At 45.9% G+C, this 16,134-nt stretch overlaps 1 pseudogene; it reads right to left on the bottom strand.

Annotated features, from left to right (window-relative positions):
* Nucleotides 1-13,295: 13,295 nt before the first annotated feature.
* On the bottom strand, nucleotides 13,296-14,365 carry LOC117079933 (annotated as a pseudogene).
* Between the last annotated feature and the right edge of the window lie 1,769 nt (nucleotides 14,366-16,134).

The following is a 16,134-nucleotide window of genomic DNA, read 5'->3' as shown; positions in this document are numbered from 1 at the left end:
GATTTATTTTAGAAATACTGCTGTTCTGCAAATCCCAAACACAAGAAATGATATTAATGGAAAGAAAGCATATTGATAGGGTTTGAATGTTTGTCTCCTCCAAATCTCATGTTGAAATGTAATCCCCAATGTTGGAGGTGGGACTTGGTGGGAGGTGATTGGATCAGGAGGGCGAATGCCTCATGAATGGTTTAACACCATCCCCTTGGTGATAAGGGAGTTCTCACTCAGGTCACATGAGATCTGGTTGTTTAAAAGAGTCTGGAACGTCTCCCTTCTCTCTCTCACTTCTGTTCTTGCCATGTGATACGCCTGTCCCCCTTCACCTTCCACTATTCGTGTAAGTTTCTTGCAGCCCTTGCCTAGAGCAGATGCTGGCATCACACTTCCTGTAGAGCCTGCAGAACTGTGAGCCAATGAAACCTCTTTTTAAAATAAATTGCCCAACCTCAGGTATTCCTTTATAACAATGTAAATGAACTAATACAGACATTCTTTCCCCTTCCATTTCCAAATAATGCCTTCTCAACTCTGACATCTTCTTGGCAGCAAACAAGACTTTTTTAGTCTGTCAGGTTCCAACCTGAGCTGAGGTCTGAGGGGAGCTGGTGGACGGGTGGTGGGTAGCTGAAAGAACACTGGAGGAACCACAGGCAGTTGGGACATGGCTTTATTCTCTCCCTCTCTCCTACAGAGTCAGCAGTGCCATTATATTCCTCACAGACAACAGTGGCTTAAAGCCAGATATGGGCTCACACAAACAGGTTACATTAAATGACTACGTAAATGTAATTACATAGTGCACAAGATTTTGTGCCTGCACTCCAAACCCGCTGTGTCATACTGCACTGGATGTCTGCCTTGGCCTACTCCTGACTGAAGCATAGCCATTTTCTTTATACTCCACCCCCTAGGCCAAGGGAGTTCTCCTAGTGGGGAGATGTGCCCACAGGGCGGAACCCTGGACCCAGAGGCCACAGCAGCAATACAGGGAGCAACAACTCACTATTAATATTCTCGCTATGCTGCCCATAATTATTAGAGTCCAGCATAGGCCAGAGCCCAGAGATGTGCACCATGTTTGTAGGGGGTCATCGGTAAGACTTTCAACTGCCTTGATTTCCTGGGAAACTCCTTGCAAAGCTGCTGTTACATTTTGTTGATTGTCAGGGATAAAAATACAACATTGTATTCCCAAAAGATGTTAGGGATGAAGGTACAACATTGTGTTCCCAAAAGAGCACAGGTGCCACCTTGGGGAGCAGTTAATATGTCTAGGGCCATCTGGTTCTGCAGTACTACCTTCCTGGTTTGATCAACCTCATCTGTCAACAGAAGGAGGGCAACTTGGGTGTAATTCAAGGCTTGAGCAGTGTGCTCAGCAAGGGCTGCAACTTGTATTTCTACAGTTATGACACCTGCTCCAGGGATGGCTAATGCTAAGGGGTAGAGCCATCTGGTTTTGCACTCGCAAAAACCAGGAACGTAGCTCCTCTCAGTTATGTGGGTGTCTAGGCAATGTGAGAATAATAGCGGCAGGCACATAAGTCCACTCCCAGGTACAGCAGCCAGTACAGTTCACTGGCAAAAAACCATCCCGTGTCTCCATAGATCCGTAAACTCCCAGGGGGCACAAAGTCTACTGGGGCCTGGCCGTGATGAAGCTGCCTATTCCACCACACCTTTGGTGTGGTGACATATGTTATATTTGTGCAGGCTATGGTGGGTAACCACCCCATGGTGGCATTACCCCAATGCTGCTCTATACATCATGGTACCTGTATTGGGGGCTAACCCCCCACTAACCAGACCTATCCATCATAGATGCTATGGGTCAGCCAGGGGGTAGGCATGCCATGGGTTTGCGGCACTCCCTATCCAAAGCTTGCCGTGTCATGTTCCAAACGTTGGCCATGGGACTCCAAGTCTCTAACCACATTCGGTTTTCCACAGAAGCTGGATGTATGTGCCAGGGCAAGTCATCTGCAGCTGCTACTGGAAGGGCAGTGCAGATCCAACAGTTGGACACATTGGTCACCTCAGCATAGCCCATTCCACAATGCTGTTAGAGCATGTCAACTTGTGGTCGAAACGACAAAACAGGCACTCACAGGTAAATCACTCTTCTCAGGCAAAACACAAGCCAACCTTTTATTTCTGGATAACAATGCAGCCGCCAAGGGCTTCTGCCCTGGGCAATGGTACCACAGCTTCTCAGCTCCCCATGGTTTCTTTGGGTCCTGTATTCGTGCCAAAGTCACTGGGGGGCCCACAATAGGCCATACAGACAATACAAGGAGGGGGGGTTCCTTCCCTGAGCACTCCCCTACAAGCAGTCAATCGTGGAAGCCGTGTATTGAATACCCAAGGAGTGGCATGTAAATCATACTGTAGGTCCTCCCCCCAGAGGGCTATGATGGCCAACTGTTGGCAATGGGGGCTTGGAGGGTCCATGTTCAAAGCCAGGTTTTTTGTTCCCCTGCCTTTAGGGGCATTAGGGCAGGCAACCACAGGTTACTGTTGGTCCCCATACCTGGTCAGAGAAGGTCATCCTTCTTTCCATAGGACTTGCCACATGGCCTGGCCCCAAATGGGCCAGTGAGCAACTAGCCAATTGTGTACCTTCCAGATAGTTAACCACAAGGTCGGGCCTCAGTAAACTGCCCAGCTACTGGGGCAGATTATCATACGTGTCTCCTCCTTGGTGATCACCATCCATACTGCCCTGAGTTCAGCTCATTGACTACTTTTTCCACCCCTAGTATCAAACCATATGGTATCAGTACTAGGCTGGACTGCAACAGCGGTCCAGGCAGCAGTAACACCCTGGCTGGACCCATCTGTATACCATGCTCCATTGGGAATGGAGGAGGTGCCCCTCTTTAAATGGTGGTGGCTCAGGGTTTAAGGGTGCCTCAGGCTGACCCATGGCCTTATCTTGCATCAGCACTACAGGTCCCAAGACTTCTTGTAATTCTGCTGCTAAGGGGCTTATACTCAGGGTACTCTGCTGTTCTGACTAGGCGCCTCACTTTGCTAAGGTAGATGTCTGTGCCGTCCCAGTCTGGAGGGTCATTACCCATGAAGGTACCCACCCCACTATTGGGTAAGTCATCTACAGGCATGATTAGTGTTGCTTGTCCTGTCACACTCTCATAAGCCTGAAGGGTGGCATATGCAGCTATTAACTGCTTCCCTATCAATGAATACCAGAGCCCAGCTCCCTTCCAAAGTTGGGACAAAAAGCCTGCCAGTGTTCTAAAGCCCTCTGTGTGCTGCCATAGGCCCTGCCAAAAGCATCTGTGGTCACATGCACATCAAGTTCAAATGGGTGCCCCTGGTCAATTACTTGTAGGGCCTGTGCTTGCTGTATGGCCCACTTGGCTGCCAGAAAAGCCATCTCAGCCTCATTGTCCCAATCCCAAGTAGTTCCCATTTTTGTCAACTGATACAATGGTTTTACCATCAGAGCCAAATGGGTTATAAATGCCTGCCAATATCCCAAGAGGCCCACAAAAGTCTGTAGTTGCCTCCTCGTTGTGGGCTGGGGATATGCCTGAATTTTATCAGTGATGGCCTCTGGTATGGCCTTTGTTGTACCCAAGGAGATAACTATCAAGAATTTGGCAGACAATCCAGGCCCTTGGACCTAGGATTTGTTGACTGCCCAACCGCATGCTGCCAAATGTTGTTGTAAGAGGGGTGCCGCCACTTCTAAACCTGCAAGAGAATCGGAGGTTAACATAATATCATCAGTATAATGGAATGGGTGGATTCCCTTTGGACATTTCCAGGCAGCTAAATCCGTGGCAAGGAGACTATGACATATGATGGGTCTCTGCACATAGGCCTGCGGCAGCACTGTGAAAGTCCATTGTTGCCCTTCCCACGGGAAGGCAAACTGTTCCTGGCTCTCTGGAGCAATGTCAATTGAGAAGAATGCATTGACCAAGTCCACCACATAGTGGTACTCTCCCAATTTCATCGTCAAAGGGTCCCTCAAATCCATGATAGAGGGTACAGCTGCATGTAAAAGGGGTGTTACTTTATTTAGTTCTCAATCATCCACCGTCATCTGCCAAGTTCCATCAGGCTTCTTGACTGGCCATACTGGAAAATTGTAGGGTCCATGGTGTTACACACTATCTGCACCTTTTCTAACTTCTTAATAGTCTCAGTTATCTTTATATGCCCACCTGGCAAGTGGTATTGAGAGGTGGAAGTAATCCGTAAGGGTTGTGGCAGGACATGGAGCTAGTGATGAGTATGTCTGTGGAGTACCAGCTTAACCACACATACTCAGAGTCTGAATTCTCTGGCCGTGGTTTGTAAAGCCAAGCCATGTAAAATATCCACCCCCAAAATGTATTCAGGTATGGGAGAAACATCATAGTTTACAAGTGGGGAGCCAAGCAGCCAGTGCCAAGGTGCAAAGATACAGGTTTCACTTTCACTGACTGGCATCCATAGCCATCTATATATGCAACCTTGACTGGAAATGTATCAAAGTCCCCATAGACAAGACTACAATCTGTGCCAGTGTCTACCAGCACCAGCACCCGCTGTATGTTGGTGGGGGACCAGTGGATTGTCAATTCCACATGTGGCCACTGGTTGTCCAGTGTCCCCCCAAGCCAGGTACCTCTGCCAGTTCCCTAATCAAACACAAAAAGTTCTGTACCTCCATTCGTCTTCAAGTAGTGCTTGAGTTGGAGTGTCCAGGGGGACTGAGTTGAGCAGCAACATTCTGCCACCTCTTGGGCATTTTCCAGAACTGCTGCTCTAGGGACAGTTGCCTCCACAAATGTAACGGCACTCCATTGGGTTGCCTATCAATTTTTCTCTTGGTCAACCCTATCCAAAATCAAATCAATCCATATCTGGTGGCTTGCGGGTCATCCACTGGGGCCCCTTTTTGTCCCGTGAGGTGGCCCCCCGCAGAAGGGATACCATTCCTTTTTGCGTGGTGTAGATTCCTAGGTCCCACTAATGGCCCTTTGCTTCCCCGAGGGCCGCCATAGCAGCAGTCACTTCATGTATGTGGCACCCCATATATGGAGGGAGGAGAGCAGTCAGGGAGCTGAAGGCACTCGGCGGGGCAGAGCCCAATACAAGGTCCCTCATGTGGGAGGTAAAGCGTTCATCATCTGGCCCTTGGGTATTCAGATTAAACATAGCCTGCTGTATGCCCATCTCCCAAATTTTACTTTGCACCAAATCTGTATACGACTGCCATTTACTCATAGTTTCTGGTATTTCTCTGGTGTCATTCCATACCATTTGTATGGCCACCATCAGCCATTCAATTAGGGTGTGCTCACCTTGTCCCTGTGCTAACTACCTGCTCACCTGCAACTGCTGATGGAGGGAGGGATGGGTCATAATGGAGTCCAACTTTTCCATTTCAGAGGCAGGGGAGACGATACCTTTGGTTCCCTCATTCCAAAAGCAAAGCATCCAGGTGGGTAGGGGTTCCCCTAAGTGCTGTCAACACTGTTTACCTAATTCCTGCAACTCAGTTGGGATATAGTCAGTGTATGACATGTACTCCGTCATGGTAGGGGGTTTGTGAGCCCACCCCTGGGATCCCAATGGCTGTTCATGCTCTATTTCCTAATGGACCACTGGGTGAGCCCATAATAGAGGTTCTTCCTTCTCAGTATCAGACTGAGTTGGGGTCTTTGACTGGGATGATAGTCTCAAGCCCACACTAACAACAGCCCCTAATTCTCATTCCAAGCTGTGTATCTGGGACACCAGGTACTCTGCTTGCCCCTGGAGGTCCCTGACCTGTGTTGTATCCCACAGGGCCGAGTGCACACTTCCCATAGCGCAGTCAAAAGCGCCCATCCAATTCTGCCAGCAAAGGCGTGCTCCTTCCTTGGTGCTCTCTGCTACCAGGTGTTTCAGCACCTTCTCCACGCTCACAGAGGACCTGTCCACTGCTCCCCATGTTTCCACCAGGGCCCATCTCAGCAGCACTGCTGTCACTGGGTACCATAACATATTGGGGCCACATGACTCCTTACCCTGGATCATCAGAGGCTGAGGGCTCATTCTCCACAGAATCCTGCCGACTATGCCAATTATCAGGTTCCAACTCAGGCTGGGGTCTGAAGGGAGCTGGTGGATGGGCGGCAGGTAGCTGAAAGAACACTTGAGGGACCACAGGCAGTCAGGACATGACTTTATTTTCTCCCCCTCTACTACAGAGTCAGCAGTGCAGTTATATTTGTCACAGGGAACCGTGGCTTAAAGCCAGATATAAGCTCACACAAACAGGTTACATTAAATGGCTACATAAATGTGATTACATAGGGCATGGGATTGTGTGCCTATGCTCCAAACCTGCTGTGTCATGCTGTACCAGATGTCTGCCTTGGCCTACTACTGTGAAAGCACAGCCATTTTCTTTTTCTTTTTTTTTTTTTTTTTCCCAGTTTTAGAATTTATTGACACTATTAAATGACAACTTAATAATAAACCAATGGGCTTTTTATTTCCAATATTAAAATTAGCATGTAGTAGTTCCTACTTTATTTATCTTTTTTGTGTTATTATACTTTAAGTTCTGGGATACATGTGCAGAACATGCAGGTTTCTTACATAGGTATACACGTGCCATGGTGGTTTGCTGCACCCATCAACCCATCATCTACATTAGGTATTTCTCCTAATGCTATCCCTCCCCTTACCCCAACCCCCGACAGGCCCCGGTGAGTGATGCTCCCCTCCCTATGTCCATGTGTTCTCATTGTTCAGTTTCCACTTATGAGTGAGAACATGCAGTGTTTGGTTTTCTGTTCCTGTGTTAGTTTGCTGAGAATGATGGTTTTCAGCTTCATCCATGTCCCTGCAAAGGACATGTACTCATCCTTTCTTATGCCTGCATAGTATTCTATGGTGTGTATGTGCCACATTTTCTTTATCCAGTCTATCATTGATGGGCATTTGGATTGGTTCCAAGTCTTTGCTGTTGTGAATAGTGCTGCAATGAACATACATGTGCATATGTCTTTATAGTAGAATGATTTATAATCCTTTGGGTATATACCCAGTAATGGGATTGCTGGGTCAAATGGTATTTCTGGTTCTAGATCCTTGAGGAATCACCACACTGTCTTCCACAATGGTCGAACTAATTTACACTCCCACCAACAGTGTAAAAGTGAAAGGGTTCCTATTTCTCCACATCCTCTCCAGCATCTGTTGTTTCCTGACTTTTTAATGATTGCCATTCTAACTACCAAGAAATGGTACCTAATTGTGGTTTTGATTTGCATTTCTCTAATGACCAGTGATGATGAGCCTTTTTTCATGTTTGTTGGCTGGAGAAATGTCTTCTTTTGAGAAGTGTCTGTTCATATCTTTCACCCACTTTTTGATGGGGTTCTTTGCTTTTTTCTTGTAAATTTGTTTAAGTTCCTTGTAGATTCTGGATATTAGCCTTTTGTCAGATGGATAGATTGCAAAAATTTTCTCCCATTCTGTAGGTTGCCTGTTCACTCTGATGATAGTTTCTTTTGCTGTGCAGAAGCTCTTTAATTAAATGCCATTTGTCAATTTTGGCTTTTGTTGCCATTGCTTTTGGTGTTTTTAGTCATGAAGTCTTTGCCCATGCCTATGTCCTGAATGGTATTGTCTGTGTTTCCTTCTAGGGTTTTTATGATTTTAGGTCTTACATTTAAATCCTTAATCCATCTTGAATAAATTTTTGTATAAGTTGTAAGGAAAGGATTCAGTTTCAGTTTCCTGCATATGGCTAGACAGTTTTCCCAACACCATTTATTAAATAGGGAATCCTTTCCCACTTTGCTTGTTTTTGTCAGGTTTGTCAAAGATCAAGTGATTGTAGATGTGTGACGTTATTTCTGAAGTCTCTGTTCTGTTCTATTCGTCTGTATATCTGTTTTGGTACCAGTACCATGTTGTTTTGGTTAGTGTAGCCTTGCAGTATAGTTAGAGATCAGGTAGCGTGATGCCTCCAGCTTTGTTCTTTTTGCTCAGGATTGTCTTGGCTATACGGGCTCTTTTTTAGTTCCATATGAAATTTAAAGTAGTTTTTTCTAATTCTGTGAAGAAAGTCAATGGTGGCTTGATGGGGATAACACTGAATCTATGAATTACTTTGGGCAGTATGGCCATTTTCATGATATTGGTTCTTCCTATCCATGAACATGGAACGGTTTTCCATTTTTTTGTGTCCTCTCTTAATTCCTTGAGCAGTGGTTTGTAGTTCCCCTTGAAAAATCCTTCACATCCCTTGTAAGTTGTATTCCTAGGTATTTTATTCTCTTTGTAGCAATTGTGAATGGGAATTCACTCATTATTTGGCTCTCTGTCTATTATTGGTGTACAAGAATGCTTGTGATTTTTGCACACTGATTTTGTATCCTGAGAGTTTGCTGAAGTTGCTTATCAGCTTAAGGAGATTTTGGGCTGAGACAATGGAGTTTCTAAATATACAATCATGTCATCTGCAAACAGAGACAATTTGACTTCCTCTCTTCCTATTTGAATACACTTTCTTTCTTTCTCTTGCCTAATTGCCCTTGCAGAACTTCAATATTATGTTGAATAGGAGTGGTGAGAGAGGGTATCCTTGTCTTGGAAGCACAGGCGTTTTCCTTATATAGTCACTTGATATTTTCTTCTGACTCAGATTGTGGACTGAAAAACGGCCACAACCAACAAATTAGGTGGGATTCTTACCATGTTATGACTGACTTGCTTTAATCTCATGATCCAAACTCTCCAAGTGTGAGAGAAAAAATCAATTTCTGTTGACCTGCTGAAATCAGTGAGTTGCCACATACGCTGTTTTTGTTGGTTGCTAGAAGCTGTTTGATTTGCCCCAGTTTGATTTGTCCCAGTGGAAAGTAATTTTTTTTTTCTGAGAAAAATAGAGATAAATTTTATCTATAACAAGTTTACCATTCTTTAAAAAATGGCAACTTCACTCCATCTTGAAGTGTAAGATACACCTGTCAAATATACAAACCTTAAGAGTCCTGCTTGATGAATGTTTACAAAGTGAGCACACCCAGGTTAATTACCACTGAGATCAAGATAACCAGAAAAGCCCTTCATGTCTCATCCTAGTCATTACCCGCCACAAAGATAGCCACTGTTTTGACTTCTGTCATCATAGATTTGTTGCTTGTCTTCTTTTTGAGCTTTATTAAATTGAATCATACTGTATGTCTGCCTTCTTTCAATATTACATCTGTAAGATTCACTTATATATTATAGCTACATGTGTCAGTAGTTTATTCTTCTTTATATGGTGTTATATTCCATAGTGTGATTAAGCACAATTTACTTTTTTTGTTGTTGTTGAGTGCTTAGTAGTGGGAATAGCACAATTGACTTACAGATTCTATTACTGATAGTCATTGGGGTCGTTTCCAGTTTTTAGCTATTATCATTACAGCTGCTGGGAACAGTCTTATACATGTCTTCTGGTGAACATAAGCATTCATTTCAGTTGGATATAAAGCCCAAAGTGGAATTGCTGTATCATGTAGTATATGTATATATGTGTATATACATGTTCAGGTTTAATACATACTGGCAAAACATATTTCAGTGTTCATTCCCAGTTACACTTTTGCCACCAATTATATGAAAGTTTGAGGTGCTCTGTATTCTTGTTGATGTTTAGTTTCTTCAAAATTTTCCTTTCTTTTTTAATTTTTACTTTTTTTTGGGACAAAGTCTTGCTCTGTCACCCAGGCTGGAGTGCAATGTCATGATCACAGCTCACTGCAGCCTCAACCTCCAGGACTCAAGCAGTCCTCTCACCTCAGCCTCCCAAGTGGCTGGAACCACAGGCACATGCCATCAAGGCCTGGCTAACTTTTTAATTTTTATTTTTGTAGAGATGGGGTCTCACTGTGTTTCCCAGGATGGTCTCAAACTCCTAGGCTCAAGCAATCGTCCCACCTCAGCCCCCTAAAGTGTTGGGATTACAGGTGTGAGCCACTGCTCCTGGTCTATTTTTACTTTTTTAGAGACAGGGTCCCCCTCTGTCACCTAGGCTGGGGTATAGTTGCATGATCATAAGTTACTGTAACCTCAAACTCCTGGGCTCAAGCTATCTTCTGCCTCAGCCTCCTAAGTAGCTAAAACAAACGACAGGTATGCACCAACACACCCAGCTAATGTTTAAATTTTTGTAGAGATGGTGTTTCACTACGTTGCCCAGGCTGGTTTTGAACTGAAACTGCCTTTGCAAAGATTATGACGTTGAGAGAAGTCTATCATGGTTGACTTCATCCTGCTTCTAGACTCACAGGCAGGCTGGCCTTGCTTATTCCTCGGCATAGGCCAAGCTAACAATGGGAGAAATTTAGTTTATAGTTTAGCATTGAAGCAAAAATAATAACAGTCCTCTGTAAAACTCATACCCTCTTTGTTCTGGGACGAAACCAGCTTTGTAAGACTAATGAGGCCGGGCGCGGTGGCTCAAGCCTGTAATCCCAGCACTTTGGGAGGCCGAGACGGGCGGATCACGAGGTCAGGAGATCGAGACCATCCTGGCTAATACGCTGAAACCCCGTCTCTACTAAAAATACAAAAAAACTAGCCGGGCGAGGTGGCTGGCGCCTGTAGTCCCAGCTACTCGGGAGGCTGAGGCAGGAGAATGGCGTAAACCCAGGAGGCAGAGCTTGCAGTGAGCTGAGATCTGGCCACTGCACTCCAGTCCGGGCGACAGAGCGAGACTCCGTCTCAAAAAAAAAAAAAAAGACTAATGAAAAGTCACAAGATTAGGATTATGAGAGGAGACTGAATTCTACTAAAAAGTAGGTGTAAAGATAACTAACCATTGTTCCCTAGATTGCTTTTCTATAATCCCTTACTGCTCAGGAGTCATGTGGCCAGAGGTCACAAGATTTGTGACTTCTCCAATTGCTCCTATAGATAACATCACCATTGTAGAACCTAACATTGGTCTTTTGAGATGTTTTCAGACTTTTGCACTCTGGCTACTGACTGACTCCACATGGACCTGTGGCTCATGACTCTTGTGGCCCCCACGCAGAGGCTGACACAGCACACAAGGGCTGGTTTCTACATTTCTACAATTTAATCTCTAACCAGTCAGCAGCACTCATACCCTAGCCCCCTGCCCACCAAATTATCTAAAAAAAACCCTAGCCTCTGAGTTATGGGAAGCTGATTTGAGTAATAAAGTCCATCTTCTGCTTGGCTAGCCCTGCATTAATTAAACTCTTTTCTTTCTTTCTTTTTTTTTTTTTTAAGACGAAGTCTTGCTCTGTTGCCCAGGTTGTAGTGTAATGGTGTGATCTCAGCTCACCACAACCTCTGCCTCCCAGATTCAAGAGATTCTCCTGCCTCAGCCTCCCATGTAGCTGGGACTACACGCATGTGCCACCATGCCTGGTTAGTTTTTGTATTTTTAGTAAAGACAGGGTTTTACAATGTTGGCCTGGCTGGTCTCAAACTCCTGACCTCAGGTGATCCGCCCACCTTGGCCTCCCAAAGTGCTGGGATTACAGGCGTGAGCCACCATGCCCGGCCTAATTAAACTCTTTCTTTGCTGCAAAAAAACCCTGCTGTTCTCAGTGTGTTGGGCTTTCTGGGCAGCAGGTAAGATGAACCCATCAGGTACTACACTAGGGTTTATCAGAACCAACTTTTGGGTTTGTTGATTTTCTCCTGTATATGTCAGCTTTCTCTTTAATTGGTTTCTGCTTGTGGTGTTATGATATATAGTTTCCATCTGTAATTCCTGGTTCATCATTCCCATATCCATTGTTGCGGCCTTTTTTCTTTTTTTAAAATTACCTGTTCTATGAACACTTTGTTACAATCTTTTGTTGTTATAATGTTAGATGTGTTAGACCCAACCAGCAGGCCTCAGTAAACAGAATCTCTCTCCTGTCTTCCTTTCACTTGCCCCAAGGCAGGACTCTAATGTTTCCCCGCCACTCTGATTTTGGGGCTTAAGGGGGGCAGTCTTGGGGACTGATTGTATTTCTGTGGGCTCAGAGTCCCCTCACCCTGTGGGTTCTGACACCATCTCCAGGTTGATCATGTTGGAACTGAATTGGAGAACACCCAGCTGGTGTCTACTGCTTGGCATGTGGCAAAAACACCCCACATTTAGTCACAGAAGTCTTCTGTATTATTGACTATTTTTGTTTTGGGTAAAAAATATAAAAATTTTAAAGCAAGTTCCTCTGTGTTGATTGTTGTGGTGGGGAAGTAAAGGAAAAGCACAGTTTGAGACGGTTTTTCCTGAAACAGTGTTTTCATCTGTATTTTCTTACCTTTACTTTGAATTTATTTTTTCCCTTGATCCTGCGAAAGGAAAATATCTTAGGCCCCCAAAATCACAAACCTAAAGGGGAAAGTCAAGCTGTGAACTGCTTAGGGCAAACCTGCCTCCCATTCTATTCAGTCATCCCTCTACTCACTGAGATAAATGGGTATCTGATTGCCTCCTTCAGAGAGGCTAATCAGAAACTCAAAAGAATGCAACCATTTGTCTCTTATCTACCTATGATCTGGAAGCCCCCTCCCTGCTTCCAGTTGTCCCACCTTTCCAGACGGAACCATTGTTCATCTTACATATGTTGATTGATGTCTCATGTCTCCCTAAAATATATGAAACCAAACTGCCCTGACCACCTTGGGCACATGTCCTCAGGACTTCCTGAGGCTATGTCATGGGTGTGCGTACTCAACCTCAGCAAAATATCTTTTTTTTTTAATTCTGCCTTGGCACGGTGGTCCTGAGAGTGGTGGGTGCCACCCTGTCCTGGGTGGAGGGAGGGCCTAAGGGCCAGTTAAGGCCAAAGGCGGGAGAGGGGGGGTGTAGCAGACCCTGAAATGTGGAGAAGCCAGCATGGGGGAGGCCCAGAGGCAGCAGTGATAGGCCTGTGGAGGGTGAAAAGCACCGGACTGGGACCGGGCCAGGGCTACAGGGCCAAGGACCTAGGCCACAGGGCACCCCGGGAGGCGGGGCACCGGGTCACATGACACAGAACCTGAAACACAGGCACAGGCTCACAGTAAGCACATGGACAAGTAGGCACAGGTTCACAGGCCAGATGCATACCAAGCATGGCTGGGCCAGACACTGGTTTACAGTGGTGGTGTTACACACAGACCACAGGGGAGACACGGCACTGTGGGACACATGGACTTGATGGCCACAATGCACAGACCAGGTCACAGAGCTCGAGGGATGTAGGAAGGAGCCTTTTGGCACTACTGCACTGGAATCATATGAGACAAGGGTGGTGGGGCCTCTGGAGGTGCCTGGGGCGGTCCCCTGTGGCCCCACTGGGCTTAGTCCGTCTTCCACACTTTGTTGAGCAGCTTCACCACCTCATCATAGATAATAAACACTATGGCCACAACCAGGCTGACCCAGCCCAGCGCGGGACAATGCCTTTGTAGAAAGCCTTGAGCTCCTCCTTCCTCAGGATCTGCCAGACCAGTCCCTCGAGTTCCGGTATTTGTGCGCCTCCAGGCCCTACCTGCGGGTCTTAATCACGTCCAGAGGAGTGTTTCCAAAGACGCTGGCTGTGCACACCATGGCTCTGAAGACCCCAGTGATCAGCAGGTTCATGGGCTTGTTGGGGTTGTCCCCTCCGTACCAATTGTGCAGGGAATGTCATGACGAAGAGGCAGATGGCCTGATTCCAGCCCTGCTTCAGCACCGTGACTGTGAGGCCCTGATACATCCCCTTCAGCCCTTGTTACTGCACAATCTTCCTAACCCGCGGAAGAATCCTCTGTACTTGGGGTTTGGGGAGGTGTGGTGGCTGAACTTCACCTTGATGGTCTTCATGGGGCACATGATCACCACGGCCTCAGCCACTCCAGCGCCCAGGCAGCACAGCAGCCTGCGCGTGCTGTCCAGCGTCCCTGGGAAACCCGCATGTGGTTGCTGAGGAACCAGAACATTCCGACCCAGGCGGCCGCCTTGGGGAGGGAGCCGTAGAGCAGGGAGCTGAGGCTGCGGTACAGGCCCAGGACGCCATGGTTGCAGACCCTCTGCCACACCGGTCCCCGATGCTCTGGTACCGCAGCGGGTGCGAGCACTAGTCCAGCTGCCCTGCGTCTTCACGTATTGGGTGGGGAAGGTGATGTAGATCTCCATGCCGCCCGCCAGGCCGCCTGCCAGGATCGTCTTCCCCAGGTGCGTCAGCTTAACCTTGCCAGACGCCGGCGCGGCGGCCGCCAGAGCGCGTGGGGTTCGAGGCGCAGCCATGGCGGGCAGGAGGCTGCGCGCAGTGGCGGCCTCGGGTTCGAGCCTTTTGAACTCCGCCCTCCAAATGAACTTTCTAAATTAACTGAGACCTGCCTGAAATTTTCGGGGTTCACAATCCTTAAGGTAACAGCTTAAGATTTTTCAGCCTTTCTCTTTTAATACATGAATTTAAAGTTACATATTTATCTTTAAATCCCTATTCAGGGATTCAACTTCTTCCTGGCTTAGTCTTGGGAGAGTGTATGTATCCAGGAATTTATCCATTTCTTCTAGATTTTCTAGTCTATTTGCACAGAGGTGTTTATAGTATTTTCTGATGGTAGTTTGTATTTCTGTGGGCTCAGAGGTGATATCCGCTCTATCTTTTTTATTGTGTCTATTTGATTCTTCTGTCTTTTGTTTTTTATTAGTCTGGCTAGCAGTCTATTTTGTTAATCTTTTCAAAAAACTGGCTCCTGGATTCATTACTTTTTTTTCTTTTTTTCTTTTTTCTTTTTTTTTGCGATGGAGTCTTGCTTTGTGGCAAGGCTGGAGTGCAGTGGTGCGATCTCAGCTCACTGCAACCCCCGCCTCCCTGGTTCAAGCCATTCTCCTGCCTCAGCATCTTGAGTAGCTGGGACTACAGGCACATGCCACCACGCCCAGCTAATTTTTATATTTTGAAGGGTTTTTCGTGTCTCTATCTCCATCAGTTCTGCTCTGATCTTAGTTGTTTCTTGTCTTCTGTTAGCTTTTGAATGTGTTTGTTCTTGCTTCTCTAGTTCTTTTTTTTTTTTTTGGAGACGGAGTCTCGCTCTGTCGCCCAGGCTGGAGTGCAGTGGCCGGATCTCAGCTCACTGCAAGCTCCGCCTCCTGGGTTCACGCCATTCTCCTGCCTCAGCCTCCCGAGTAGCTGGAACTACAGGCGCCCACCAACTCGCCCGGCTAGTTTTTTGTATTTTTTAGTAGAGACGGGGTTTCACCGTGTTAGCCAGGATGGTCTCGATCTCCTGACCTCGTGATCCACCCGTCTCGGCCTCCCAAAGTGCTGGGATTACAGGCTTGAGCCACCGCGCCCGGCCTCTTCTCTAGTTCTTTTAATTGTGATGTTATGTTGTCGATTTTAGATCTTTCCCACTTTCTCCTGTGGGCATCTGGTGCTATAAATTTCCCTCTAAACACTGCTGTAGCTGTGTCTCAGAGCTTCTGGCACATTGTGTCTTTGTTCTCACTGGTTTCAAGTACCTTATTTATTTCTGGCTTAATTTCGTTATCAGTAGTCAATCAGGAGCAGGTTGTTCAGTTTCCATGTAGTTGTGTGATTTTGAGTGAGTTTCTTAATCCTGAGTTCTAATTTGATTGCACTGTGGTCTGAAAGACTGCTTGTTATGATTTCCATTCTTTTGCATTTGCTGAGGAGTGTTTTACTTCCAATTATGTGGTCAACTTTAGAATAAGTGCGATGTGGCGCTGAGAAGAATGTGTATTCTGTTGATTTGGGGTGGAGAGTTCCATAGCTGTCCATTAGGTCCACTTTGTCCAGAGTTGAGTTCAAGTCCTGAATATCCTTCTTAATTTTCTGTCTCGTTGATCTGTCTAATATTGACAGTGGGATGTTAAAGTCTCCCACTGTTGTTGTGTGATAGTCTAAGTCTCTTCATAGGTCTCTAAGAACTTGCTTTATGAATCTGGGTATTTCTGTATTGGGTGCATATATATTTAGAATAGTTAGCTCTTGTTGCATTGATACCTTTACCATTATGTAATGTCCTTCTTTGTCTTTTTTGATCTTTGTAGGTTTAAAGCCTATTTTATCAGAGACTACGATTGCAACCCCTGTTTTTTTTTTTTTTTTTTTTTTCTTGGTAAATATTCCTCTATCCCTTTATTTTGAGCCTATGTGTATC

Source organism: Trachypithecus francoisi, unplaced genomic scaffold, assembly GCF_009764315.1.
Source record: "Trachypithecus francoisi isolate TF-2019V2 unplaced genomic scaffold, Tfra_2.0 Lachesis_group8, whole genome shotgun sequence".
NCBI classification, from domain to species: domain Eukaryota; kingdom Metazoa; phylum Chordata; class Mammalia; order Primates; family Cercopithecidae; genus Trachypithecus; species Trachypithecus francoisi.
The sequence above is the reverse complement of the archived record's forward strand: the minus strand, read 5'-3'. Positions and strand labels throughout refer to the sequence as shown.